The sequence below is a fragment of the Rhinoderma darwinii genome, chromosome 5 (genome assembly GCF_050947455.1).
Source record: "Rhinoderma darwinii isolate aRhiDar2 chromosome 5, aRhiDar2.hap1, whole genome shotgun sequence".
Taxonomy (NCBI): Eukaryota; Metazoa; Chordata; class Amphibia; order Anura; family Rhinodermatidae; genus Rhinoderma; species Rhinoderma darwinii.
Window position 1 is genome coordinate 230818754 of NC_134691.1, and position 25192 is coordinate 230843945.

Below are 25192 nucleotides of genomic sequence, written 5' to 3' on the forward strand. Positions count from 1 at the left end.
TGTAGATTCCTCCTCTTTCAGCACTGCATTGTGGTGCAAGCAAAAGAAGCAAATCCTGTCTGGCTTCCTCTCCGGCCTTTATTCACCTCCCGTGTAGCTGTGAGTGTGTGAGCCTGCAGGGCCCCATGGAATTGCCTAGAAGTAGGCTGAATCGCTGCAAGGGCTGAACAGCAGTATCGGGCAGGCTCGGGCAACGCGCGGCCCGTTCGGGTTATCGCTTCTCGGCCTTTTGGCTAAGATCAAGTGTAGTATCTGTTCATATCAGTTTAATATCTGATACGTCCCCTATCTGGGGACCATATATTAAATGGATTTTTAGAACAGGGAGATGGAAATAGAGCTTGCTCTGTCCACTCCACGCATTGACCTGGTATTGCAGTATTTCCAGGACCGGTGCACCCTTTCCTTATGTGTTGACTAAAATCAGATTCCAAAAGTGTTTTTTGTGTTTGCCATTGTTTCTGTCTTTCTGAAGGGATCTCCCCTTTTAATCCCATTATTTCAACACCTGTTGGACAATGCATGAGTGATAATGAGCTAATTGATTAAATGCAATTAATGAATACATTGCCACCTCTTGTTTTGTGTCGTCTGTGTGTCTGTGTTTCCGGCATTTCACATTGGAACAGCTCATTCACCTTCCTTGTCTTCTCTCCGCCCTCCCTTTTAGGTAAGTTAAAGAGCTGCACCTGAGCCAGCCACTGATTGATGCAACACCACAGTCAAATAGTGGAGTGGAGTAGGGGAACAGCAAACAGCCATTAAAGCCGCCCGCCCGCCCGCCCGCCCGCCACAATGGACCTACCTGTGTACACTAGATGGATGTGATGGAATGTACTGTCGTCCCTACATTTCAAGAAGGAGTAAGAATTGCAGTTGCAACAAAGCCTTGCTTGCCTACAAAGAGAGCAGCAATTTGGATTTGTTACTATGTTACCTAGAAGAATAACAAACTGTGCAAGGATGGAGGTTGTAGGAGCAAGGAGAAGTTGTCTGTAAAGTTGGTGGATGCTTATTTTCCATTTTGCAGTCCCTTGTCTCCCTCTTGTGGCCTCCTGGAGGCAACTAGCTGTGCAAAAAAAGACAGCCTGGCGGCCGGCTGTTGCAGTGTTGCCCTCTCAGGCAACACTGAGTGACTGACTGAGCCGCACCGTCTTATATAAAGTTCAGACGGAACTTTGCACGTGTCATAGTGGAGCCCTGAGGAGCCAGAGCCAGCTTTCTGACATCATAATGGGGCCTCAGAGATAAAAGCCTGGGCCCAGGCAGTGTTGGTCAGTGCTGCTCAGCAGGCAGCACTGGACTGGACTGGATTACAGCTGATACAAGGTGTGAAGGAACAAGGGGTGGCTGTGGGCATGCACTGGCTGCCGCTGCCAGTGTTTATCTGCATGGCAGCAGGGCATTTGGGCGTTGCCAGGAAGGCGTTTTTATGTAGATTCCTCCTCTTTCAGCACTGCATTGTGGTGCAAGCAAAAGAAGCAAATCCTGTCTGGCTTCCTCTCCGGCCTTTATTCACCTCCCGTGTAGCTGTGAGTGTGTGAGCCTGCAGGGCCCCATGGAATTGCCTAGAAGTAGGCTGAATCGCTGCAAGGGCTGAACAGCAGTATCGGGCAGGCTCGGGCAACGCGCGGCCCGTTCGGGTTATCGCTTCTCGGCCTTTTGGCTAAGATCAAGTGTAGTATCTGTTCATATCAGTTTAATATCTGATACGTCCCCTATCTGGGGACCATATATTAAATGGATTTTTAGAACAGGGAGATGGAAATAGAGCTTGCTCTGTCCACTCCACGCATTGACCTGGTATTGCAGTATTTCCAGGACCGGTGCACCCTTTCCTTATGTGTTGACTAAAATCAGATTCCAAAAGTGTTTTTTGTGTTTGCCATTGTTTCTGTCTTTCTGAAGGGATCTCCCCTTTTAATCCCATTATTTCAACACCTGTTGGACAATGCATGAGTGATAATGAGCTAATTGATTAAATGCAATTAATGAATACATTGCCACCTCTTGTTTTGTGTCGTCTGTGTGTCTGTGTTTCCGGCATTTCACATTGGAACAGCTCATTCACCTTCCTTGTCTTCTCTCCGCCCTCCCTTTTAGGTAAGTTAAAGAGCTGCACCTGAGCCAGCCACTGATTGATGCAGCACCACAGTCAAATAGTGGAGTGGAGTAGGGGAACAGCAAACAGCCATTAAAGCCGCCCGCCCGCCCGCCCGCCACAATGGACCTACCTGTGTACACTAGATGGATGTGATGGAATGTACTGTCGTCCCTACATTTCAAGAAGGAGTAAGAATTGCAGTTGCAACAAAGCCTTGCTTGCCTACAAAGAGAGCAGCAATTTGGATTTGTTACTATGTTACCTAGAAGAATAACAAACTGTGCAAGGATGGAGGTTGTAGGAGCAAGGAGAAGTTGTCTGTAAAGTTGGTGGATGCTTATTTTCCATTTTGCAGTCCCTTGTCTCCCTCTTGTGGCCTCCTGGAGGCAACTAGCTGTGCAAAAAAAGACAGCCTGGCGGCCGGCTGTTGCAGTGTTGCCCTCTCAGGCAACACTGAGTGACTGACTGAGCCGCACCGTCTTATATAAAGTTCAGACGGAACTTTGCACGTGTCATAGTGGAGCCCTGAGGAGCCAGAGCCAGCTTTCTGACATCATAATGGGGCCTCAGAGATAAAAGCCTGGGCCCAGGCAGTGTTGGTCAGTGCTGCTCAGCAGGCAGCACTGGACTGGACTGGATTACAGCTGATACAAGGTGTGAAGGAACAAGGGGTGGCTGTGGGCATGCACTGGCTGCCGCTGCCAGTGTTTATCTGCATGGCAGCAGGGCATTTGGGCGTTGCCAGGAAGGCGTTTTTATGTAGATTCCTCCTCTTTCAGCACTGCATTGTGGTGCAAGCAAAAGAAGCAAATCCTGTCTGGCTTCCTCTCCGGCCTTTATTCACCTCCCGTGTAGCTGTGAGTGTGTGAGCCTGCAGGGCCCCATGGAATTGCCTAGAAGTAGGCTGAATCGCTGCAAGGGCTGAACAGCAGTATCGGGCAGGCTCGGGCAACGCGCGGCCCGTTCGGGTTATCGCTTCTCGGCCTTTTGGCTAAGATCAAGTGTAGTATCTGTTCTTATCAGTTTAATATCTGATACGTCCCCTATCTGGGGACCATATATTAAATGGATTTTTAGAACAGGGAGATGGAAATAGAGCTTGCTCTGTCCACTCCCCGCATTGACCTGGTATTGCAGTATTTCCAGGACCGGTGCACCCTTTCCTTATGTGTTGACTAAAATCAGATTCCAAAAGTGTTTTTTGTGTTTGCCATTGTTTCTGTCTTTCTGAAGGGATCTCCCCTTTTAATCCCATTATTTCAACACCTGTTGGACAATGCATGAGTGATAATGAGCTAATTGATTAAATGCAATTAATGAATACATTGCCACCTCTTGTTTTGTGTCGTCTGTGTGTCTGTGTTTCCGGCATTTCACATTGGAACAGCTCATTCACCTTCCTTGTCTTCTCTCCGCCCTCCCTTTTAGGTAAGTTAAAGAGCTGCACCTGAGCCAGCCACTGATTGATGCAGCACCACAGTCAAATAGTGGAGTGGAGTAGGGGAACAGCAAACAGCCATTAAAGCCGCCCGCCCGCCCGCCACAATGGACCTACCTGTGTACACTAGATGGATGTGATGGAATGTACTGTCGTCCCTACATTTCAAGAAGGAGTAAGAATTGCAGTTGCAACAAAGCCTTGCTTGCCTACAAAGAGAGCAGCAATTTGGATTTGTTACTATGTTACCTAGAAGAATAACAAACTGTGCAAGGATGGAGGTTGTAGGAGCAAGGAGAAGTTGTCTGTAAAGTTGGTGGATGCTTATTTTCCATTTTGCAGTCCCTTGTCTCCCTCTTGTGGCCTCCTGGAGGCAACTAGCTGTGCAAAAAAAGACAGCCTGGCAGCCGGCTGTTGCAGTGTTGCCCTCTCAGGCAACACTGAGTGACTGACTGAGCCGCACCGTCTTATATAAAGTTCAGACGGAACTTTGCACGTGTCATAGTGGAGCCCTGAGGAGCCAGAGCCAGCTTTCTGACATCATAATGGGGCCTCAAAGATAAAAGCCTGGGCCCAGGCAGTGTTGGTCAGTGCTGCTCAGCAGGCAGCACTGGACTGGACTGGATTACAGCTGATACAAGGTGTGAAGGAACAAGGGGTGGCTGTGGGCATGCACTGGCTGCCGCTGCCAGTGTTTATCTGCATGGCAGCAGGGCATTTGGGCGTTGCCAGGAAGGCGTTTTTATGTAGATTCCTCCTCTTTCAGCACTGCATTGTGGTGCAAGCAAAAGAAGCAAATCCTGTCTGGCTTCCTCTCCGGCCTTTATTCACCTCCCGTGTAGCTGTGAGTGTGTGAGCCTGCAGGGCCCCATGGAATTGCCTAGAAGTAGGCTGAATCGCTGCAAGGGCTGAACAGCAGTATCGGGCAGGCTCGGGCAACGCGCGGCCCGTTCGGGTTATCGCTTCTCGGCCTTTTCGCTAAGACCAAGTGTATTTATACAGGAGGTTTTTGGTCAGAAGGTGCTCAGGTACCCTCTCTCTCGGCCTCGGGGGATCGTCCAGGTTCGCCTGGACTTCACCCCCGTGCTGCTATTTGGGAGAGAGGCTTAGTCCTGAGCAACGAGTTGCGATCCCCCCCCCCAGCCCTTTGGTGTGTCTCCTTAAAGCCAAAGGGCGCAGCGCAAGCTGTGCGGTACCGACCTGGCCACGCAAATGGCAGGCGGACCTGATGCGGTGCCGGTATACGCCCGGTTGAGGAATACTGCAAGATTTATCTTGGCAGAGGGTGGAGGCGGTCCTCGTGGTCTCAAGTTCCTTGTCCACGATATTTTGGAAAAGCGGTTGGCGGTCCACAAGAACGAGATTTTGGCGATCCAGGACTACCCAAGGCGTGGAGTGTACGACGTGACTTTCATGGGAGAAGGAATCCTCCGTGATGCCATGGGAAAAGCTGAGAGGCAACAAGGTGAACTCATGGCCTTGGGAGTCCAGGTAATTGAACACGCTTTTGAAGTAACCAAACTCGTAGTGATTAAAATGTATTCCCCATACGTGAAAGATCAGGAAGTGGCGGCGTTTCTTGCTGCATACTTTAAGAACGTTAAGCTGCTGGGGAGAGTTATGAACGAGTGCGGTGTGTGGACCGTCAAATGGAAATTTATTGTTACGCTAATAAAGGACCCCTCCACCCAAGAAACGAAGCTACCACCTGCTCGTTTTAAACTTGGGAATGTGAATGGCGACCTCTATTTCTCAGGAATGCCAAACTTCTGCAGGGCCTGCGGTACCTATGGACATACCAGTTTTAACTGCGATGTCACCTGCAGGAACTGTGGAAGTAAACAACACACAATGAGAGAATGTACAGAAGAGAAAAAATGCAATTTTTGTCAAAAAACTGGTCATCTTTATTATGCTTGTCCACATAGGTACCGAGGCGAAGAAGATGAGCAACCCGAGGTGCCCCCACGTGCTCCACCAGCAGAGCAGTCCCGTCCTCAAGGAGGAGAACAAGCTGTTGCGGCGAAAGAGCAGAGAGGTACCTGGGCTTCAAGAGTACGGCTAGCCGAAGCCAAAACAGGTGCCTCTCAGCCAGCGACCTCAGGGGATAAAAATGAGCCCAGCGCCAAGGAAAAACGGCAGGCCAAGAGGAAGGCAGAAAAGGAGCAGGCCATCGATGAACCTGTGGCATCCCAGACGGCTGGTTGCTCTAGAGACCGACTCGGAAGGAGAAGACTGGGTACAGGTGGGTCCCCGTAAAAAGGGGAAGCAAGAACGTGCCAGTAGGAGGGAGACAGGGGAGGAGCAGATGGATACGTCCGTGCGGAAAGATGTGGCTCCTCCTGGGACCCCCTCCTCGCCTGCACTGGTGAGGAGGACGGGCACTGCTCCCTCCGTATTATCGGACACCCCGCCATGCGCACAACCTCCCCCTCTAGACCGGCCTTCACGGGCCCAGGGGGGAGAGGCGGGGCCCTTGGGGGACCCACCAGACATGGACCCAGTCGGTCAACCGAGAGAGACCCAGGTGAGGCTGTGCGAGTCTGTGCTCCCCGTGTACGAGGTGAGTGTTGCTGGCTCAGCTCTCAGCGACAGTAGTTCTTCTCCTGCCTCGTCCCTCTTTTCAGTTGAGTCGGATGAGGGCGGGGCCATGAGTTCAAGTGAGGTTTCGGGTATTGCTGGTGGAGGAGCAATCTGATTTTAAGTACGCCTATTATTTATTATTTTAAAATCAGAATTTTGCTTTAACTCTCCACGATGTCTGAGCTCATGGGAATCTCCCTCAACGTGAGGGGCGCCAAGTCAAAAGTGAGAAGGGTTGCTCTCTTCAATTTTTTATCTTGCCTGGCAGCCTCTGTATTTTTCCTGCAGGAGTGCGGCATTCCCCATACAATGAGATATGAAAATTACAAAAAGGATTGGAAGTATGGTCCATCCGTCTGGTCTGGATCCAACGAGTCCAGATCAGCAGGGGTCGCCATTCTTTTTAAGGGAAACTTTTTAATTGATTTTATTCAAGAAATCTTACCAGGACGTATTTTAATGGTTAAAGCTTTTATTGATGGTGTAAAGTGGCAGTTTTTAAATTTTTACGGATCACCAGAAAAGAACGAAAGAGCGAGGATGCTGGAGATTTTACCGCTTTTTATCAACACATCTGAGCCTTTTATCCTCGCAGGTGATTTTAATTGTATCCTGAGAGGAGAACGCCGGCTTACCAACAGTACGAGTAGGAACTATGACAAGACCTCTGGACTGCTCAAGGATATCGTGACTGATTTTAAATTAAAAGACATATACAAAGAATGTAACAGGAGCAGTCCAGAGGAAGCCGGCGTTACCTGGAGCAACGCCACCTGTAGCTCCAGGATTGATTTTATCTTTTGTTCTGAAAATTTACTGCCTTTTAATTGTGAAGTTTTAACCAATGTGTTTTCAGATCACAGGCTTTTATCTTTTAAAGTAAAGCATGATCTTAATAATATTGTATGTAAAAAGTCCTGGAAGATGAATGTTTCCCTTTTAGACGATCCACAGGTTTTAGCAGATTTTATTGAATTTTACCAAGAAAGCAGGCGGGTAAGAGACACACGTACTCCCATCAGTGCATGGTGGGAGAAAATGAAAAAGAAAATAAAAGATTTTTTTATTAAGAAAAGCGTGGCGAAAGCCAAAGAGAAATACGCTTTTTTTAAAATTCTCAATACCCGTCTGCAGACCCTGTACAAAATGCAAGATCATGACATAGACGTTAAAGATGACATCACCAATTTGAAAAAGGAGATAGCCCAGTGCCTGGAGCAGAAAGGTAAAGAGATTATATTCCGTTCAAAAATACAACATGTGGAGGAGAACGAGACCTGCTCCAGGTACTTTTTTAAGAAAATAAATAACAAAAAGGCAATTATCAAAAATATAGAAGGTGTGTCAGATGTACAGGGTCTTTTAAGTAAAGTTCATGAGTTTTACACTGACCTTTTTAATGTTAAGACTGTGGATCATAATTTTATGCGTGACTCACTGAAGGAGATTACTACTGTTTTAGACCCTGTCTCCCAGAATTTTTTATTACAGGAGCTGACGGAGCAGGAGGTTTTAGAAACTGTTAAGAGTTTTAAAACAGGGAAAGTTCCCGGACCGGACGGTATACCCAGTGAGTTTTATGTAAAATTTTATGACATTTTAAAAGAGGATCTTTTTAACCTTTTTTCTGATGTTTTTAATTCCAAGATGCTGCCTAAGTCCTGGCGGAAGGGTGAGGTCTCCCTGCTGTATAAGACGGTTGACATCGCAGTTTTAAAGAATTGGAGACCAATAACCCTTCTAAATAGCGACTATAAAATTATGGCTAAAATATGTGCAAATAGATTAAAAGCCATAATACCCCACATTATACACTCTGACCAGGTGTGTGGGGTGCCAGGCCGCAGCATCTGGGATAATTTAAACCTAATAAAAGACGTGATTGAGGACACGAGGTCTAGAAAAGGTAAATTAGCCATTTTATCTATAGACTTTGAGAAGGCGTTCGACCGTGTCTCTCATTTTTATCTTTTTAAGGTTTTAGAACGTATGGGTATACCTGAAGGATTTTTATTATCTATTAAAGCCTTTTACAGAGAATGCACCAGCAAAATTTTAGTGAATGGTTTTAAGACACAGGACGTATTTTTAAACTCTGGGGTGAAGCAGGGGTGTCCCTTGTCCCCACTGCTTTTTATATGTGCATTGGAGCCTCTGTTATGCGCAATTCGCCGCGATAAGTGTATCCGTGGAGTCCCCCTGCCCGGGGGAGGCGGCGTAGAGGCCAAAGCAGTGGGGTACATGGATGATGTGGCGGTTTTATGTAGGGACGCCCTGTCGCTTCAGAGAACCCTTAGGCAAATCGAGTTTTACTGCTGTGCTTCCGGTTTTAAAGTAAACTTCAGCAAGAGTCATATTTTAAACATAGGAAGCATGGCTCTTAGAGATATACCGGTTCCTGTGTCTGATAATATTAAAATTTTAGGTGTCTCCTTCAGTGAGTACGACAATGGTTTTATCAGTTGGGACATGGTGGCGCAGAAGGTAAATCAAAAAATATACATGTGGAACATGAGGAAGCTTACCATGGAGGGAAAAATTTTAATAATTAAAATGATAATTTTACCTTTGCTTTTATACTTAAGCATGGTTTTCCCTCATCCCACGGTTTTATTAAGAAAAATTACTAAAGCTTGTTTTACCTTCTTTTGGAGTTCCAGAATGGAGAAACTTAAACGTGAGACGGTAATGAAAATCAAACCAAAGGGTGGCAAAGACTTTCCAGATTTTAATAGGTTTCTTTTAATCAAGTACTTTTGTTTCTGTCTTAATTCTCTTTTTAAACAACATCATTGGTCTTATTTTCTACGTTTTAATACTGGGTTTTTTATGCGAAGGATGGGGTGGTTTGAAATTGTTTTAACCTCACCTTATGCTTTTAATCTACCAGCAAATTACGTGATTTTAGAGAAAATAGTGGCCTTGTTTAATTTTAAAGGGAAAAATTTTAATGACATGATAAACAGTAAGAAACTTATAAAAGACATAAGAGGAAATGAAGTCGTCACTAATATTGAAAATTTTAATAATGAACGCTGTGCTTTTATCTTCAAAATGGTTAATGTGTTTTATCTTTTTAATACACAGATGGACCTGGCCTGGAGCTGCGTTCATCAATGTCTTCCATGCCGGGCATTCCAATTCAGGAGAGGATTCACGAGGTCTGCTGTCTGTCCGAGGGAAGGCTGCCAGGCTGAGGAGACAGTGCGTCATATTTTTTGGACTTGTGATTTTACAAAACATATTTGGATAAAGATATTCCCTCTAATGAAGAAGATGGCAGACCTAAAGGACTTGAGTTACGAAATGATTTTATATGGACTCTTTGGATGCCCAACCGCAAACCAAAAGACTATTGCATGGAAGACGATGAACTGCGTAAAAGAAGCTCTGTGGAAGGCCAGGAACATCCTGATTTTTAAGCACGATGTTTTATCTGTTGACGATGTTTTAGGTCTTTGTTTTAGCGAGATGTACATTTATTATTTATTAGATAAAAAAAGAAATGCCACCCTTTCAAATAAATGGTTTGTAAAAGAATGGAACTCCAATATATAAGAATTTGCCACCATGTCCCCTTTTATGTGTTTTTATGTAAATTGATTTTATTACTGTAATTCATTGTAAAAAGCTGTAATTTATTGTAAATGTTTTTGAATTTTAAGTAATAAATCATTGACACCCCCGCGAGGGGGTAGCCAACTGGAAAAAAAAAAAATCTGTTCTTATCAGTTTAATATCTGATACGTCCCCTATCTGGGGACCATATATTAAATGGATTTTTAGAACAGGGAGAAGGAAATAGAGCTTGCTCTGTCCACTCCACGCATTGACCTGGTATTGCAGTATTTCCAGGACCGGTGCACCCTTTCCTTATGTGTTGACTAAAATCAGATTCCAAAAGTGTTTTTTGTGTTTGCCATTGTTTCTGTCTTTCTGAAGGGATCTCCCCTTTTAATCCCATTATTTCAACACCTGTTGGACAATGCATGAGTGATAATGAGCTAATTGATTAAATGCAATTAATGAATACATTGCCACCTCTTGTTTTGTGTCGTCTGTGTGTCTGTGTTTCCGGCATTTCACATTGGAACAGCTCATTCATTTTCCTTGTCTTCTCTCCGCCCTCCCTTTTAGGTAAGTTAAAGAGCTGCACCTGAGCCAGCCACTGATTGATGCAGCACCACAGTCAAATAGTGGAGTGGAGTAGGGGAACAGCAAACAGCCATTAAAGCCGCCCGCCCGCCCGCCCGCCCGCCACAATGGACCTACCTGTGTACACTAGATGGATGTGATGGAATGTACTGTCGTCCCTACATTTCAAGAAGGAGTAAGAATTGCAGTTGCAACAAAGCCTTGCTTGCCTACAAAGAGAGCAGCAATTTGGATTTGTTACTATGTTACCTAGAAGAATAACAAACTGTGCAAGGATGGAGGTTGTAGGAGCAAGGAGAAGTTGTCTGTAAAGTTGGTGGATGCTTATTTTCCATTTTGCAGTCCCTTGTCTCCCTCTTGTGGCCTCCTGGAGGCAACTAGCTGTGCAAAAAAAGACAGCCTGGCGGCCGGCTGTTGCAGTGTTGCCCTCTCAGGCAACACTGAGTGACTGACTGAGCCGCACCGTCTTATATAAAGTTCAGACGGAACTTTGCACGTGTCATAGTGGAGCCCTGAGGAGCCAGAGCCAGCTTTCTGACATCATAATGGGGCCTCAGAGATAAAAGCCTGGGCCCAGGCAGTGTTGGTCAGTGCTGCTCAGCAGGCAGCACTGGACTGGACTGGATTACAGCTGATACAAGGTGTGAAGGAACAAGGGGTGGCTGTGGGCATGCACTGGCTGCCGCTGCCAGTGTTTATCTGCATGGCAGCAGGGCATTTGGGCGTTGCCAGGAAGGCGTTTTTATGTAGATTCCTCCTCTTTCAGCACTGCATTGTGGTGCAAGCAAAAGAAGCAAATCCTGTCTGGCTTCCTCTCCGGCCTTTATTCACCTCCCGTGTAGCTGTGAGTGTGTGAGCCTGCAGGGCCCCATGGAATTGCCTAGAAGTAGGCCGAATCGCTGCAAGGGCTGAACAGCAGTATCGGGCAGGCTCGGGCAACACGCGGCCCGTTCGGGTTATTGCTTCTCGGCCTTTTGGCTAAGATCAAGTGTAGTATCTGTTCTTATCAGTTTAATATCTGATACGTCCCCTATCTGGGGACCATATATTAAATGGATTTTTAGAACAGGGAGATGGAAATAGAGCTTGCTCTGTCCACTCCACGCATTGACCTGGTATTGCAGTATTTCCAGGACCGGTGCACCCTTTCCTTATGTGTTGACTAAAAGCAGATTCCAAAAGTGTTTTTTGTGTTTGCCATTGTTTCTGTCTTTCTGAAGGGATCTCCCCTTTTAATCCCATTATTTCAACACCTGTTGGACAATGCATGAGTGATAATGAGCTAATTGATTAAATGCAATTAATGAATACATTGCCACCTCTTGTTTTGTGTCGTCTGTGTGTCTGTGTTTCCGGCATTTCACATTGGAACAGCTCATTCACCTTCCTTGTCTTCTCTCCGCCCTCCCTTTTAGGTAAGTTAAAGAGCTGCACCTGAGCCAGCCACTGATTGATGCAACACCACAGTCAAATAGTGGAGTGGAGTAGGGGAACAGCAAACAGCCATTAAAGCCGCCCGCCCGCCCGCCCGCCACAATGGACCTACCTGTGTACACTAGATGGATGTGATGGAATGTACTGTCGTCCCTACATTTCAAGAAGGAGTAAGAATTGCAGTTGCAACAAAGCCTTGCTTGCCTACAAAGAGAGCAGCAATTTGGATTTGTTACTATGTTACCTAGAAGAATAACAAACTGTGCAAGGATGGAGGTTGTAGGAGCAAGGAGAAGTTGTCTGTAAAGTTGGTGGATGCTTATTTTCCATTTTGCAGTCCCTTGTCTCCCTCTTGTGGCCTCCTGGAGGCAACTAGCTGTGCAAAAAAAGACAGCCTGGCGGCCGGCTGTTGCAGTGTTGCCCTCTCAGGCAACACTGAGTGACTGACTGAGCCGCACCGTCTTATATAAAGTTCAGACGGAACTTTGCACGTGTCATAGTGGAGCCCTGAGGAGCCAGAGCCAGCTTTCTGACATCATAATGGGGCCTCAGAGATAAAAGCCTGGGCCCAGGCAGTGTTGGTCAGTGCTGCTCAGCAGGCAGCACTGGACTGGACTGGATTACAGCTGATACAAGGTGTGAAGGAACAAGGGGTGGCTGTGGGCATGCACTGGCTGCCGCTGCCAGTGTTTATCTGCATGGCAGCAGGGCATTTGGGCGTTGCCAGGAAGGCGTTTTTATGTAGATTCCTCCTCTTTCAGCACTGCATTGTGGTGCAAGCAAAAGAAGCAAATCCTGTCTGGCTTCCTCTCCGGCCTTTATTCACCTCCCGTGTAGCTGTGAGTGTGTGAGCCTGCAGGGCCCCATGGAATTGCCTAGAAGTAGGCCGAATCGCTGCAAGGGCTGAACAGCAGTATCGGGCAGGCTCGGGCAACACGCGGCCCGTTCGGGTTATTGCTTCTCGGCCTTTTGGCTAAGATCAAGTGTAGTATCTGTTCTTATCAGTTTAATATCTGATACGTCCCCTATCTGGGGACCATATATTAAATGGATTTTTAGAACAGGGAGATGGAAATAGAGCTTGCTCTGTCCACTCCACGCATTGACCTGGTATTGCAGTATTTCCAGGACCGGTGCACCCTTTCCTTATGTGTTGACTAAAAGCAGATTCCAAAAGTGTTTTTTGTGTTTGCCATTGTTTCTGTCTTTCTGAAGGGATCTCCCCTTTTAATCCCATTATTTCAACACCTGTTGGACAATGCATGAGTGATAATGAGCTAATTGATTAAATGCAATTAATGAATACATTGCCACCTCTTGTTTTGTGTCGTCTGTGTGTCTGTGTTTCCGGCATTTCACATTGGAACAGCTCATTCACCTTCCTTGTCTTCTCTCCGCCCTCCCTTTTAGGTAAGTTAAAGAGCTGCACCTGAGCCAGCCACTGATTGATGCAACACCACAGTCAAATAGTGGAGTGGAGTAGGGGAACAGCAAACAGCCATTAAAGCCGCCCGCCCGCCCGCCCGCCACAATGGACCTACCTGTGTACACTAGATGGATGTGATGGAATGTACTGTCGTCCCTACATTTCAAGAAGGAGTAAGAATTGCAGTTGCAACAAAGCCTTGCTTGCCTACAAAGAGAGCAGCAATTTGGATTTGTTACTATGTTACCTAGAAGAATAACAAACTGTGCAAGGATGGAGGTTGTAGGAGCAAGGAGAAGTTGTCTGTAAAGTTGGTGGATGCTTATTTTCCATTTTGCAGTCCCTTGTCTCCCTCTTGTGGCCTCCTGGAGGCAACTAGCTGTGCAAAAAAAGACAGCCTGGCGGCCGGCTGTTGCAGTGTTGCCCTCTCAGGCAACACTGAGTGACTGACTGAGCCGCACCGTCTTATATAAAGTTCAGACGGAACTTTGCACGTGTCATAGTGGAGCCCTGAGGAGCCAGAGCCAGCTTTCTGACATCATAATGGGGCCTCAGAGATAAAAGCCTGGGCCCAGGCAGTGTTGGTCAGTGCTGCTCAGCAGGCAGCACTGGACTGGACTGGATTACAGCTGATACAAGGTGTGAAGGAACAAGGGGTGGCTGTGGGCATGCACTGGCTGCCGCTGCCAGTGTTTATCTGCATGGCAGCAGGGCATTTGGGCGTTGCCAGGAAGGCGTTTTTATGTAGATTCCTCCTCTTTCAGCACTGCATTGTGGTGCAAGCAAAAGAAGCAAATCCTGTCTGGCTTCCTCTCCGGCCTTTATTCACCTCCCGTGTAGCTGTGAGTGTGTGAGCCTGCAGGGCCCCATGGAATTGCCTAGAAGTAGGCCGAATCGCTGCAAGGGCTGAACAGCAGTATCGGGCAGGCTCGGGCAACACGCGGCCCGTTCGGGTTATTGCTTCTCGGCCTTTTGGCTAAGATCAAGTGTAGTATCTGTTCTTATCAGTTTAATATCTGATACGTCCCCTATCTGGGGACCATATATTAAATGGATTTTTAGAACAGGGAGATGGAAATAGAGCTTGCTCTGTCCACTCCACGCATTGACCTGGTATTGCAGTATTTCCAGGACCGGTGCACCCTTTCCTTATGTGTTGACTAAAATCAGATTCCAAAAGTGTTTTTTGTGTTTGCCATTGTTTCTGTCTTTCTGAAGGGATCTCCCCTTTTAATCCCATTATTTCAACACCTGTTGGACAATGCATGAGTGATAATGAGCTAATTGATTAAATGCAATTAATGAATACATTGCCACCTCTTGTTTTGTGTCGTCTGTGTGTCTGTGTTTCCGGCATTTCACATTGGAACAGCTCATTCACCTTCCTTGTCTTCTCTCCGCCCTCCCTTTTAGGTAAGTTAAAGAGCTGCACCTGAGCCAGCCACTGATTGATGCAACACCACAGTCAAATAGTGGAGTGGAGTAGGGGAACAGCAAACAGCCATTAAAGCCGCCCGCCCGCTCGCCCGCCCGCCACAATGGACCTACCTGTGTACACTAGATGGATGTGATGGAATGTACTGTCGTCCCTACATTTCAAGAAGGAGTAAGAATTGCAGTTGCAACAAAGCCTTGCTTGCCTACAAAGAGAGCAGCAATTTGGATTTGTTACTATGTTACCTAGAAGAATAACAAACTGTGCAAGGATGGAGGTTGTAGGAGCAAGGAGAAGTTGTCTGTAAAGTTGGTGGATGCTTATTTTCCATTTTGCAGTCCCTTGTCTCCCTCTTGTGGCCTCCTGGAGGCAACTAGCTGTGCAAAAAAAGACAGCCTGGCGGCCGGCTGTTGCAGTGTTGCCCTCTCAGGCAACACTGAGTGACTGACTGAGCCGCACCGTCTTATATAAAGTTCAGACGGAACTTTGCACGTGTCATAGTGGAGCCCTGAGGAGCCAGAGCCAGCTTTCTGACATCATAATGGGGCCTCAGAGATAAAAGCCTGGGCCCAGGCAGTGTTGGTCAGTGCTGCTCAGCAGGCAGCACTGGACTGGACTGGATTACAGCTGATACAAGGTGTGAAGGAACAAGGGGTGGCTGTGGGCATGCACTGGCTGCCGCTTCCAGTGTTTATCTGCATGGCAGCAGGGCATTTGGGCGTTGCCAGGAAGGCGTTTTTATGTAGATTCCTCCTCTTTCAGCACTGCATTGTGGTGCAAGCAAAAGAAGCAAATCCTGTCTGGCTTCCTCTCCGGCCTTTATTCACCTCCCGTGTAGCTGTGATTGTGTGAGCCTGCAGGGCCCCATGGAATTGCCTAGAAGTAGGCTGAATCGCTGCAAGGGCTGAACAGCAGTATCGGGCAGGCTCGGGCAACGCGCGGCCCGTTCGGGTTATCGCTTCTCGGCCTTTTGGCTAAGATCAAGTGTAGTATCTGTTCTTATCAGTTTAATATCTGATACGTCCCCTATCTGGGGACCATATATTAAATGGATTTTTAGAACAGGGAGATGGAAATAGAGCTTGCTCTGTCCACTCCACGCATTGACCTGGTATTGCAGTATTTCCAGGACCGGTGCACCCTTTCCTTATGTGTTGACTAAAATCAGATTCCAAAAGTGTTTTTTGTGTTTGCCATTGTTTCTGTCTTTCTGAAGGGATCTCCCCTTTTAATCCCATTATTTCAACACCTGTTGGACAATGCATGAGTGATAATGAGCTAATTGATTAAATGCAATTAATGAATACATTGCCACCTCTTGTTTTGTGTCGTCTGTGTGTCTGTGTTTCCGGCATTTCACATTGGAACAGCTCATTCACCTTCCTTGTCTTCTCTCCGCCCTCCCTTTTAGGTAAGTTAAAGAGCTGCACCTGAGCCAGCCACTGATTGATGCAGCACCACAGTCAAATAGTGGAGTGGAGTAGGGGAACAGCAAACAGCCATTAAAGCCGCCCGCCCGCCCGCCCGCCACAATGGACCTACCTGTGTACACTAGATGGATGTGATGGAATGTACTGTCGTCCCTACATTTCAAGAAGGAGTAAGAATTGCAGTTGCAACAAAGCCTTGCTTGCCTACAAAGAGAGCAGCAATTTGGATTTGTTACTATGTTACCTAGAAGAATAACAAACTGTGCAAGGATGGAGGTTGTAGGAGCAAGGAGAAGTTGTCTGTAAAGTTGGTGGATGCTTATTTTCCATTTTGCAGTCCCTTGTCTCCCTCTTGTGGCCTCCTGGAGGCAACTAGCTGTGCAAAAAAAGACAGCCTGGCGGCCGGCTGTTGCAGTGTTGCCCTCTCAGGCAACACTGAGTGACTGACTGAGCCGCACCGTCTTATATAAAGTTCAGACGGAACTTTGCACGTGTCATAGTGGAGCCCTGAGGAGCCAGAGCCAGCTTTCTGACATCATAATGGGGCCTCAGAGATAAAAGCCTGGGCCCAGGCAGTGTTGGTCAGTGCTGCTCAGCAGGCAGCACCGGACTGGACTGGATTACAGCTGATACAAGGTGTGAAGGAACAAGGGGTGGCTGTGGGCATGCACTGGCTGCCGCTGCCAGTGTTTATCTGCATGGCAGCAGGGCATTTGGGCGTTGCCAGGAAGGCGTTTTTATGTAGATTCCTCCTCTTTCAGCACTGCATTGTGGTGCAAGCAAAAGAAGCAAATCCTGTCTGGCTTCCTCTCCGGCCTTTATTCACCTCCCGTGTAGCTGTGAGTGTGTGAGCCTGCAGGGCCCCATGGAATTGCCTAGAAGTAGGCTGAATCGCTGCAAGGGCTGAACAGCAGTATCGGGCAGGCTCGGGCAACGCGCGGCCCGTTCGGGTTATCGCTTCTCGGCCTTTTGGCTAAGATCAAGTGTAGTATCTGTTCTTATCAGTTTAATATCTGATACGTCCCCTATCTGGGGACCATATATTAAATGGATTTTTAGAACAGGGAGATGGAAATAGAGCTTGCTCTGTCCACTCCACGCATTGACCTGGTATTGCAGTATTTCCAGGACCGGTGCACCCTTTCCTTATGTGTTGACTAAAATCAGATTCCAAAAGTGTTTTTTGTGTTTGCCATTGTTTCTGTCTTTCTGAAGGGATCTCCCCTTTTAATCCCATTATTTCAACACCTGTTGGACAATGCATGAGTGATAATGAGCTAATTGATTAAATGCAATTAATGAATACATTGCCACCTCTTGTTTTGTGTCGTCTGTGTGTCTGTGTTTCCGGCATTTCACATTGGAACAGCTCATTCACCTTCCTTGTCTTCTCTCCGCCCTCCCTTTTAGGTAAGTTAAAGAGCTGCACCTGAGCCAGCCACTGATTGATGCAGCACCACAGTCAGTGGCGTAACTACCGCCGTAGCAGCAGTAGCGGCTGCTACGGGGCCCGCGGCATGAGGGGGCCCGTGTCGCCCGCCGGCACGGGCCCCCACCATAGCCGGAGGCTCCGCTAGCAGCCGCTATGGCTGCTACAGCGGGACGCCACTGAACACTACGGCAGAGCAGGGAGGTATCTCCCCGCTCTGCCATTAACTGGTTCCCGACCGCTGGCTGTGTTTTTACGGCCAGCGGTCAGGGACGGGTCCTTAAAACCCGAGCCATAGGCTTTCTACGGCTCGGGTTTTAACTTGCTGCCCGTGCGATCGGGCAGCTGAATGTCGGGTCTCCGGCTGTCAGTGACTGCCGGGGACCCTGAGGAGAGGATAGAAGCAGCTTTCGCTGCTTCTGTCTTCTCTGATCACTTGTACACAGCGCTGAATGCGCGCTGTGTACAGGAATAGAGACAGCAGCAGCGGCGCTGTCTCTATTCCTCCCGGTGATCATGTGACTGGTCACATGATCGCCGGGTGCCGTTAGTGGCAGACTGTTGCTGGGTCTTACTAGACCCAGCACAGCCCAGTTAGTGACAATCGTCACTATGAGAGGGCTGATTTCCCCTGTAACTGGGGCTGCTGTGCAGCTCCAGTTACAGTGGAAAACATGGTGTAAAAGAAAGAAAAAAAATATATAAAGTTCCCCAAAGGTCTTCTTTGACCTTTGGGGGACAGACCATAATAATAAAAAAATAATAAAGTAAAGTGAAAAAAAAATTTAAATAATAAATACACATAAAATACCCACCCCAAAAAAAAAACGTTCCCCCCTCCAATCATTGTTGTAACGCTAGCGCTGACCCAATTACCCTAATTTAGACATGTAATATATAAAAATTTACGGTAGACAATGGCGATCACAAATAAAAGGTCTATTTTAGGGTAAAACTATGTTATTACCCAAAAAAAAAATAGCTGAAATGTAAAAAAGCTTATTTTTTTACTATTATTTTCAAACTTTATGAATAAAAATTCTAAAATAGCAAAAAAGGTGTGTATAAAAACGATAAAAAATGAAACCTGCATTGTCTACGGAAAAAACGTCGCAAAAATCACGTCGTTAGCCCAACAAATAAAAAAGTTATAGCCATTTAACTAACGTGCGCTAAAAAGGGCTAAACGGTGTCTGGTCCTGAAGGCGCAAATTAGAGCAAAAGACATGTATCCCCTCCCCCTCTCCACAGGACATGTATCCCCTCTCCACAGGACATGTATCCCCTCTCCACAGGATATCCACAGGATAGGGGATACATGTGTGATCGCTGGCATTGATAGGGAGAACGGGGGACTGAAAGTCCCCTGAAGTTCTCCATCACAAACCTCGGACTTCCGGGGTCTGTGTCGGCAGCTCCGTAGAAATAAATGGAGCGCCGGTCGTGCTTGTGCGCATGCGTGACCAGCGCTCCTTTCATTTTTATTGAGCTGCGCAGACGCCGGAAGTCAGAGGTTTGTCATGGAGACGTTCAGGGGACTTTCAGTCCCCCGTTCTCCCTATCGCTGCCAGCGATCACACATGTATCCCTTATCCTGTGGAGATCCTGTGGAGAGGGGATATATGTATTTTGAAGGACACACTGTAGGTCGCATTTTTTTGGGAGGGGGGACGCTGTATGGCATTCCCTACAGGGAGGAGCTGTATGGCGTTCCCTACAGGGGGGGCTGTATGGCGTTCCCTACAGGGGGGGCTGTATGGCGTTCCCTACAGGGGGGGGGCTGTATGGCGTTCCCTACAGGGGGGGGCAGTATGGCGTTCCCTACAGGGGGGGGGCTGTATGGCGTTCCCTACAGGGGGGGGGCTGTATGGCGTTCCCTACAGGGGGGGGGCTGTATGGCGTTCCCTACAGGGGGGGCTGTATGGCGTTCTCTACAGGGGGGCTGTATGGCGTTATCTACGGGGGGGGGGGGGGCTGTAAAAAAGGCACTATCTACAAGGGGGGGTTGTGTGACACCGAGTGGAGGGGGGGCCCCAGTCAAAAGTTTGCTATGGGGCCCAGTCTTTCCTAGTTACGCCCCTGACCACAGTCAAATAGTGGAGTGGAGTAGGGGAACAGCAAACAGCCATTAAAGCCGCCCGTCCGCCCGCCCGCCACAATGGACCTACCTGTGTACACTAGATGGATGTGATGGAATGTACTGTCGTCCCTACATTTCAAGAAGGAGTAAGAATTGCAGTTGCAACAAAGCCTTGCTTGCCTACAAAGAGAGCAGCAATTTGGATTTGTTACTATGTTACCTAGAAGAATAACAAACTGTGCAAGGATGGAGGTTGTAGGAGCAAGGAGAAGTTGTCTGTAAAGTTGGTGGATGCTTATTTTCCATTTTGCAGTCCCTTGTCTCCCTCTTGTGGCCTCCTGGAGGCAACTAGCTGTGCAAAAAAAGACAGCCTGGCGGCCGGCTGTTGCAGTGTTGCCCTCTCAGGCAACACTGAGTGACTGACTGAGCCGCACCGTCTTATATAAAGTTCAGACGGAACTTTGCACGTGTCATAGTGGAGCCCTGAGGAGCCAGAGCCAGCTTTCTAACATCATAATGGGGCCTCAGAGATAAAAGCCAGGGCCCAGGCAGTGTTGGTCAGTGCTGCTCAGCAGGCAGCACTGGACTGGACTGGATTACAGCTGATACAAGGTGTGAAGGAACAAGGGGTGGCTGTGGGCATGCACTGGCTGCCGCTGCCAGTGTTTATCTGCATGGCAGCAGGGCATTTGGGCGTTGCCAGGAAGGCGTTTTTATGTAGATTCCTCCTCTTTCAGCACTGCATTGTGGTGCAAGCAAAAGAAGCAAATCCTGTCTGGCTTCCTCTCCGGCCTTTATTCACCTCCCGTGTAGCTGTGAGTGTGTGAGCCTGCAGGGCCCCATGGAATTGCCTAGAAGTAGGCTGAATCGCTGCAAGGGCTGAACAGCAGTATCGGGCAGGCTCGGGCAACGCGCGGCCCGTTCGGGTTATCGCTTCTCGGCCTTTTGGCTAAGATCAAGTGTAGTATCTGTTCTTATCAGTTTAATATCTGATACGTCCCCTATCTGGGGACCATATATTAAATGGATTTTTAGAACAGGGAGATGGAAATAGAGCTTGCTCTGTCCACTCCACGCATTGACCTGGTATTGCAGTATTTCCAGGACCGGTGCACCCTTTCCTTATGTGTTGACTAAAATCAGATTCCAAAAGTGTTTTTTGTGTTTGCCATTGTTTCTGTCTTTCTGAAGGGATCTCCCCTTTTAATCCCATTATTTCAACACCTGTTGGACAATGCATGAGTGATAATGAGCTAATTGATTAAATGCAATTAATGAATACATTGCCGCCTCTTGTTTTGTGTCGTCTGTGTGTCTGTGTTTCCGGCATTTCACATTGGAACAGCTCATTCACCTTCCTTGTCTTCTCTCCGCCCTCCCTTTTAGGTAAGTTAAAGAGCTGCACCTGAGCCAGCCACTGATTGATGCAGCACCACAGTCAAATAGTGGAGTGGAGTAGGGGAACAGCAAACAGCCATTAAAGCCGCCCGTCCGCTCGCCCGCCACAATGGACCTACCTGTGTACACTAGATGGATGTGATGGAATGTACTGTCGTCCCTACATTTCAAGAAGGAGTAAGAATTGCAGTTGCAACAAAGCCTTGCTTGCCTACAAAGAGAGCAGCAATTTGGATTTGTTACTATGTTACCTAGAAGAATAACAAACTGTGCAAGGATGGAGGTTGTAGGAGCAAGGAGAAGTTGTCTGTAAAGTTGGTGGATGCTTATTTTCCATTTTGCAGTCCCTTGTCTCCCTCTTGTGGCCTCCTGGAGGCAACTAGCTGTGCAAAAAAAGACAGCCTGGCGGCCGGCTGTTGCAGTGTTGCCCTCTCAGGCAACACTGAGTGACTGACTGAGCCGCACCGTCTTATATAAAGTTCAGACGGAACTTTGCACGTGTCATAGTGGAGCCCTGAGGAGCCAGAGCCAGCTTTCTGACATCATAATGGGGCCTCAGAGATAAAAGCCTGGGCCCAGGCAGTGTTGGTCAGTGCTGCTCAGCAGGCAGCACTGGACTGGACTGGATTACAGCTGATACAAGGTGTGAAGGAACAAGGGGTGGCTGTGGACATGCACTGGCTGCCGCTGCCAGTGTTTATCTGCATGGCAGCAGGGCATTTGGGCGTTGCCAGGAAGGCGTTTTTATGTAGATTCCTCCTCTTTCAGCACTGCATTGTGGTGCAAGCAAAAGAAGCAAATCCTGTCTGGCTTCCTCTCCGGCCTTTATTCACCTCCCGTGTAGCTGTGAGTGTGTGAGCCTGCAGGGCCCCATGGAATTGCCTAGAAGTAGGCTGAATCGCTGCAAGGGCTGAACAGCAGTATCGGGCAGGCTCGGGCAACGCGCGGCCCGTTCGGGTTATCGCTTCTCGGCCTTTTGGCTAAGATCAAGTGTAGTATCTGTTCTTATCAGTTTAATATCTGATACGTCCCCTATCTGGGGACCATATATTAAATGGATTTTTAGAACAGGGAGATGGAAATAGAGCTTGCTCTGTCCACTCCACGCATTGACCTGGTATTGCAGTATTTCCAGGACCGGTGCACCCTTTCCTTATGTGTTGACTAAAATCAGATTCCAAAAGTGTTTTTTGTGTTTGCCATTGTTTCTGTCTTTCTGAAGGGATCTCCCCTTTTAATCCCATTATTTCAACACCTGTTGGACAATGCATGAGTGATAATGAGCTAATTGATTAAATGCAATTAATGAATACATTGCCACCTCTTGTTTTGTGTCGTCTGTGTGTCTGTGTTTCCGGCATTTCACATTGGAACAGCTCATTCACCTTCCTTGTCTTCTCTCCGCCCTCCCTTTTAGGTAAGTTAAAGAGCTGCACCTGAGCCAGCCACTGATTAATGCAGCACCACAGTCAAATAGTGGAGTGGAGTAGGGGAACAGCAAACAGCCATTAAAGCCGCCCGCCGGCCCGCCCGCCACAATGGACCTACCTGTGTACACTAGATGGATGTGATGGAATGTACTGTCGTCCCTACATTTCAAGAAGGAGTAAGAATTGCAGTTGCAACAAAGCCTTGCTTGCCTACAAAGAGAGCAGCAATTTGGATTTGTTACTATGTTACCTAGAAGAATAACAAACTGTGCAAGGATGGAGGTTGTAGGAGCAAGGAGAAGTTGTCTGTAAAGTTGGTGGATGCTTATTTTCCATTTTGCAGTCCCTTGTCTCCCTCTTGTGGCCTCCTGGAGGCAACTAGCTGTGCAAAAAAAGACAGCCTGGCGGCCGGCTGTTGCAGTGTTGCCCTCTCAGGCAACACTGAGTGACTGACTGAGCCGCACCGTCTTATATAAAGTTCAGACGGAACTTTGCACGTGTCATAGTGGAGCCCTGAGGAGCCAGAGCCAGCTTTCTGACATCATAATGGGGCCTCAGAGATAAAAGCCTGGGCCCAGGCAGTGTTGGTCAGTGCTGCTCAGCAGGCAGCACTGGACTGGACTGGATTACAGCTGATACAAGGTGTGAAGGAACAAGGGGTGGCTGTGGACATGCACTGGCTGCCGCTGCCAGTGTTTATCTGCATGGCAGCAGGGCATTTGGGCGTTGCCAGGAAGGCGTTTTTATGTAGATTCCTCCTCTTTCAGCACTGCATTGTGGTGCAAGCAAAAGAAGCAAATCCTGTCTGGCTTCCTCTCCGGCCTTTATTCACCTCCCGTGTAGCTGTGAGTGTGTGAGCCTGCAGGGCCCCATGGAATTGCCTAGAAGTAGGCTGAATCGCTGCAAGGGCTGAACAGCAGTATCGGGCAGGCTCGGGCAACGCGCGGCCCGTTCGGGTTATCGCTTCTCGGCCTTTTGGCTAAGATCAAGTGTAGTATCTGTTCATATCAGTTTAATATCTGATACGTCCCCTATCTGGGGACCATATATTAAATGGATTTTTAGAACAGGGAGATGGAAATAGAGCTTGCTCTGTCCACTCCACGCATTGACCTGGTATTGCAGTATTTCCAGGACCGGTGCACCCTTTCCTTATGTGTTGACTAAAATCAGATTCCAAAAGTGTTTTTTGTGTTTACCATTGTTTCTGTCTTTCTGAAGGGATCTCCCCTTTTAATCCCATTATTTCAACACCTGTTGGACAATGCATGAGTGATAATGAGCTAATTGATTAAATGCAATTAATGAATACATTGCCACCTCTTGTTTTGTGTCGTCTGTGTGTCTGTGTTTCCGGCATTTCACATTGGAACAGCTCATTCACCTTCCTTGTCTTCTCTCCGCCCTCCCTTTTAGGTAAGTTAAAGAGCTGCACCTGAGCCAGCCACTGATTGATGCAGCACCACAGTCAAATAGTGGAGTGGAGTAGGGGAACAGCAAACAGCCATTAAAGCCGCCCGCCCGCCCGCCCGCCACAATGGACCTACCTGTGTACACTAGATGGATGTGATGGAATGTACTGTCGTCCCTACATTTCAAGAAGGAGTAAGAATTGCAGTTGCAACAAAGCCTTGCTTGCCTACAAAGAGAGCAGCAATTTGGATTTGTTACTATGTTACCTAGAAGAATAACAAACTGTGCAAGGATGGAGGTTGTAGGAGCAAGGAGAAGTTGTCTGTAAAGTTGGTGGATGCTTATTTTCCATTTTGCAGTCCCTTGTCTCCCTCTTGTGGCCTCCTGGAGGCAACTAGCTGTGCAAAAAAAGACAGCCTGGCGGCCGGCTGTTGCAGTGTTGCCCTCTCAGGCAACACTGAGTGACTGACTGAGCCTCACCGTCTTATATAAAGTTCAGACGGAACTTTGCACGTGTCATAGTGGAGCCCTGAGGAGCCAGAGCCAGCTTTCTGACATCATAATGGGGCCTCAGAGATAAAAGCCTGGGCCCAGGCAGTGTTGGTCAGTGCTGCTCAGCAGGCAGCACTGGACTGGACTGGATTACAGCTGATACAAGGTGTGAAGGAACAAGGGGTGGCTGTGGGCATGCACTGGCTGCCGCTGCCAGTGTTTATCTGCATGGCAGCAGGGCATTTGGGCGTTGCCAGGAAGGCGTTTTTATGTAGATTCCTCCTCTTTCAGCACTGCATTGTGGTGCAAGCAAAAGAAGCAAATCCTGTCTGGCTTCCTCTCCGGCCTTTATTCACCTCCCGTGTAGCTGTGAGTGTGTGAGCCTGCAGGGCCCCATGGAATTGCCTAGAAGTAGGCTGAATCGCTGCAAGGGCTGAACAGCAGTATCGGGCAGGCTCGGGCAACGCGCGGCCCGTTCGGGTTATCGCTTCTCGGCCTTTTGGCTAAGATCAAGTGTAGTATCTGTTCTTATCAGTTTAATATCTGATACGTCCCCTATCTGGGGACCATATATTAAATGGATTTTTAGAACAGGGAGATGGAAATAGAGCTTGCTCTGTCCACTCCCCGCATTGACCTGATATTGCAGTATTTCCAGGACCGGTGCACCCTTTCCTTATGTGTTGACTAAAATCAGATTCCAAAAGTGTTTTTGTGTTTGCCATTGTTTCTGTCTTTCTGAAGGGATCTCCCCTTTTAATCCCATTATTTCAACACCTGTTGGACAATGCATGAGTGATAATGAGCTAATTGATTAAATGCAATTAATGAATACATTGCCACCTCTTGTTTTGTGTCGTCTGTGTGTCTGTGTTTCCGGCATTTCACATTGGAACAGCTCATTCACCTTCCTTGTCTTCTCTCCGCCCTCCCTTTTAGGTAAGT

The 25192-nt window shown here is 47.7% G+C and overlaps 13 non-coding genes across 13 annotated transcripts; all 13 read left to right on the forward strand.

The window, feature by feature from the left end:
* The first annotated feature begins 213 nt into the window (after positions 1-213).
* Positions 214-404, forward strand: LOC142653668 (U2 spliceosomal RNA). Its single transcript, XR_012848591.1, has one exon. It is a non-coding gene; the product is annotated as a U2 spliceosomal RNA (small nuclear RNA).
* Positions 405-1646: 1242 nt separating this feature from the next.
* Positions 1647-1837, forward strand: LOC142653670 (U2 spliceosomal RNA). The gene has a single exon (XR_012848593.1). It is a non-coding gene; the product is annotated as a U2 spliceosomal RNA (small nuclear RNA).
* A 1238-nt stretch (positions 1838-3075) lies between these two features.
* Positions 3076-3266, forward strand: LOC142653643 (U2 spliceosomal RNA). Its single transcript, XR_012848568.1, has one exon. It is a non-coding gene; the product is annotated as a U2 spliceosomal RNA (small nuclear RNA).
* A 6537-nt stretch (positions 3267-9803) lies between these two features.
* On the forward strand, positions 9804-9996 carry LOC142654273 (U2 spliceosomal RNA). The gene has a single exon (XR_012848969.1). It is a non-coding gene; the product is annotated as a U2 spliceosomal RNA (small nuclear RNA).
* Positions 9997-11238: 1242 nt separating this feature from the next.
* Positions 11239-11429, forward strand: LOC142653322 (U2 spliceosomal RNA). Its single transcript, XR_012848258.1, has one exon. It is a non-coding gene; the product is annotated as a U2 spliceosomal RNA (small nuclear RNA).
* A 1238-nt stretch (positions 11430-12667) lies between these two features.
* Positions 12668-12858, forward strand: LOC142653324 (U2 spliceosomal RNA). The gene has a single exon (XR_012848260.1). It is a non-coding gene; the product is annotated as a U2 spliceosomal RNA (small nuclear RNA).
* A 1238-nt stretch (positions 12859-14096) lies between these two features.
* On the forward strand, positions 14097-14287 carry LOC142653325 (U2 spliceosomal RNA). Its single transcript, XR_012848261.1, has one exon. It is a non-coding gene; the product is annotated as a U2 spliceosomal RNA (small nuclear RNA).
* Positions 14288-15529: 1242 nt separating this feature from the next.
* LOC142653126 (U2 spliceosomal RNA) lies at positions 15530-15720 on the forward strand. The gene has a single exon (XR_012848068.1). It is a non-coding gene; the product is annotated as a U2 spliceosomal RNA (small nuclear RNA).
* Positions 15721-16958: 1238 nt separating this feature from the next.
* Positions 16959-17149, forward strand: LOC142653127 (U2 spliceosomal RNA). The gene has a single exon (XR_012848069.1). It is a non-coding gene; the product is annotated as a U2 spliceosomal RNA (small nuclear RNA).
* A 3294-nt stretch (positions 17150-20443) lies between these two features.
* Positions 20444-20634, forward strand: LOC142653130 (U2 spliceosomal RNA). Its single transcript, XR_012848071.1, has one exon. It is a non-coding gene; the product is annotated as a U2 spliceosomal RNA (small nuclear RNA).
* Positions 20635-21872: 1238 nt separating this feature from the next.
* On the forward strand, positions 21873-22063 carry LOC142653131 (U2 spliceosomal RNA). Its single transcript, XR_012848072.1, has one exon. It is a non-coding gene; the product is annotated as a U2 spliceosomal RNA (small nuclear RNA).
* Positions 22064-23301: 1238 nt separating this feature from the next.
* LOC142653671 (U2 spliceosomal RNA) lies at positions 23302-23492 on the forward strand. Its single transcript, XR_012848594.1, has one exon. It is a non-coding gene; the product is annotated as a U2 spliceosomal RNA (small nuclear RNA).
* Positions 23493-24730: 1238 nt separating this feature from the next.
* On the forward strand, positions 24731-24921 carry LOC142653680 (U2 spliceosomal RNA). The gene has a single exon (XR_012848602.1). It is a non-coding gene; the product is annotated as a U2 spliceosomal RNA (small nuclear RNA).
* Positions 24922-25192: the final 271 nt, after the last annotated feature.